The sequence below is a fragment of the Schistocerca piceifrons genome, unplaced genomic scaffold (assembly GCF_021461385.2).
Source record: "Schistocerca piceifrons isolate TAMUIC-IGC-003096 unplaced genomic scaffold, iqSchPice1.1 HiC_scaffold_1206, whole genome shotgun sequence".
In the NCBI taxonomy this organism is placed as follows: domain Eukaryota; kingdom Metazoa; phylum Arthropoda; class Insecta; order Orthoptera; family Acrididae; genus Schistocerca; species Schistocerca piceifrons.
Window position 1 is genome coordinate 172,501 of NW_025727022.1, and position 2,500 is coordinate 175,000.

A 2,500-nucleotide genomic window follows, 5' to 3' on the forward strand; every position below is an offset into this window, starting at 1 on the left:
CCTTGCGGCCGGCCGCGAAGCCCTGACGAGTAGGAGGGTCGCGGCGGTGGGCGCAGAAGGGTCTGGGCGTGAGCCTGCCTGGAGCCGCCGTCGGTGCAGATCTTGGTGGTAGTAGCAAATACTCCAGCGAGGCCCTGGAGGGCTGACGCGGAGAAGGGTTTCGTGTGAACAGCCGTTGCACACGAGTCAGTCGATCCTAAGCCCTAGGAGAAATCCGATGTTGATGGGGGCCGTCATAGCATGATGCGCTTTGTGCTGGCCCCCGTTGGGCGAAAGGGAATCCGGTTCCTATTCCGGAACCCGGCAGCGGAACCGATACAAGTCGGGCCCCTCTTTTAGAGATGCTCGTCGGGGTAACCCAAAAGGACCCGGAGACGCCGTCGGGAGATCGGGGAAGAGTTTTCTTTTCTGCATGAGCGTTCGAGTTCCCTGGAATCCTCTAGCAGGGAGATAGGGTTTGGAACGCGAAGAGCACCGCAGTTGCGGCGGTGTCCCGATCTTCCCCTCGGACCTTGAAAATCCGGGAGAGGGCCACGTGGAGGTGTCGCGCCGGTTCGTACCCATATCCGCAGCAGGTCTCCAAGGTGAAGAGCCTCTAGTCGATAGAATAATGTAGGTAAGGGAAGTCGGCAAATTGGATCCGTAACTTCGGGATAAGGATTGGCTCTGAGGATCGGGGCGTGTCGGGCTTGGTCGGGAAGTGGGTCAGCGCTAACGTGCCGGGCCTGGGCGAGGTGAGTGCCGTAGGGGTGCCGGTAAGTGCGGGCGTTTAGCGCGGGCGTGGTCTGCTCTCGCCGTTGGTCGGCCTCGTGCTGGTCGGCGGTGCAGGATGCGCGCGCCTGCGCGGCGTTCGCGCCCCGGTGCTTCAACCTGCGTGCAGGATCCGAGCTCGGTCCCGTGCCTTGGCCTCCCACGGATCTTCCTTGCTGCGAGGCCGCGTCCGCCTTAGCGTGCTCCTCCGGGGGCGCGCGGGTGCGCGGATTCTCTTCGGCCGCCATTCAACGATCAACTCAGAACTGGCACGGACTGGGGGAATCCGACTGTCTAATTAAAACAAAGCATTGCGATGGCCCTAGCGGGTGTTGACGCAATGTGATTTCTGCCCAGTGCTCTGAATGTCAACGTGAAGAAATTCAAGCAAGCGCGGGTAAACGGCGGGAGTAACTATGACTCTCTTAAGGTGGCCAAGTGGCGGCGGTGTGGCTGCATCCGGACTTGGCTTTTCGAAGTGCGGTCTTGATGTAGTCGTGCTGCTGCTGCGAGGTGCCTTCCTTGGGTTATAGTTACAGGGAGAGTGATGCGCAATACATGGGCCTAGCCCTCTTAGCCTCTCCTCTCCTGCGGTCTTCTCCCCTTCTCGTGGGCCCGCTGATTTTCGCAGAGTGGAAGACCGCACCAGGGGCTTGGGGGGGTTACCAGCCCCCCCTCGCATTATCCCTTTATAGTTGGGGGCAGCCGACAAGAAACAAGAGATGGTGGCCCTTCCGCTGAAGGTGCCACCCCAGCTACCCCAGCACCTATCCGGCCAACCGGCCGTAACGAAAATGCGATAGTTTGTGTAGCTCCCTTTGCTTGCAGTGAGTGCCACCGCACTTTTACCACGAAGAACGGTCTCGGGGTCCATCGCCGCCGCCAACACCCTGCGGCCGCCAACGCTGAGATCGTGACGGAGAGGCATCGCGCGAGGTGGACGGAGGAAGAAGTCCTGTCGCTCGCCAAGGCAGAGGCCGAACTGTTCCTTGAGAGGGACGCCCGGTTCTTCTTTGTAAATCAAGAACTTACCAGGATGTTCCCCGACCGAACGCTTGAGGCAATCAAGTGCCGACGGCGGCAAGCTGCCCACAAGCAGCTTGTCCGCCAATTCATGGAGGCACTTGAGATCGGTCGGGGCGAAGAGCCGGCGTCCCGCCATGGAGCAGCGAGCTCGCTGCCTGACGCGGGCGAGGCCGCTGCGCCGCCCGTCGACGCAGCCGAGGACTTCGCGGCCGACACCACCGGGCCGCCGCCGGAGGGGCCGACTGACGCCGCCATCTGGGAGCATCTGGCGGGGCTGCCTGCTTCCGCCCAGCGTTTCTCTGCCCTGGATCGAGTCATTGGTCTGGGGCGGGGCACGCCGCCCGATGTCATCCTGGGCATGCTCCCGGATGCCCTTGCGTCGGTCGGGTCCAGGGGGGAGAGGTCGATCACCAGGACACAGCGGCCGCGCCAATCATCCAAGCGGCCGCCTGCCGCCCCGCCGCTGCAGAAGCGCAAGCGGCGCCGCTGGGAATACGCGCGCACACAGGACGCCTTCCGTAGGTCGCGTGCACGTTGCGTGCGCGGCTTGCTGGACGGCACCCTGCTGCAGCCGCCACCCGACATCCCCGGTCTGCTGGACTTCTGGGCGGACCTCTTCACGAAGAAGCCGATCTCCACCGCCGGCTTCATCCGTGACCGCCTTCTCCCGCACTCGGAGCCTGTCGCTCCTGAGTGCCTATGGGGGCCGGTCACACGTGAGGAG

The 2,500-nt window shown here is 63.1% G+C and overlaps 1 pseudogene; it reads left to right on the top strand.

Moving 5' to 3' along the window:
* Window positions 1-2,500, top strand: part of LOC124729388 — a 7,964-nt pseudogene that overhangs the window by 1,704 nt on the left and 3,760 nt on the right.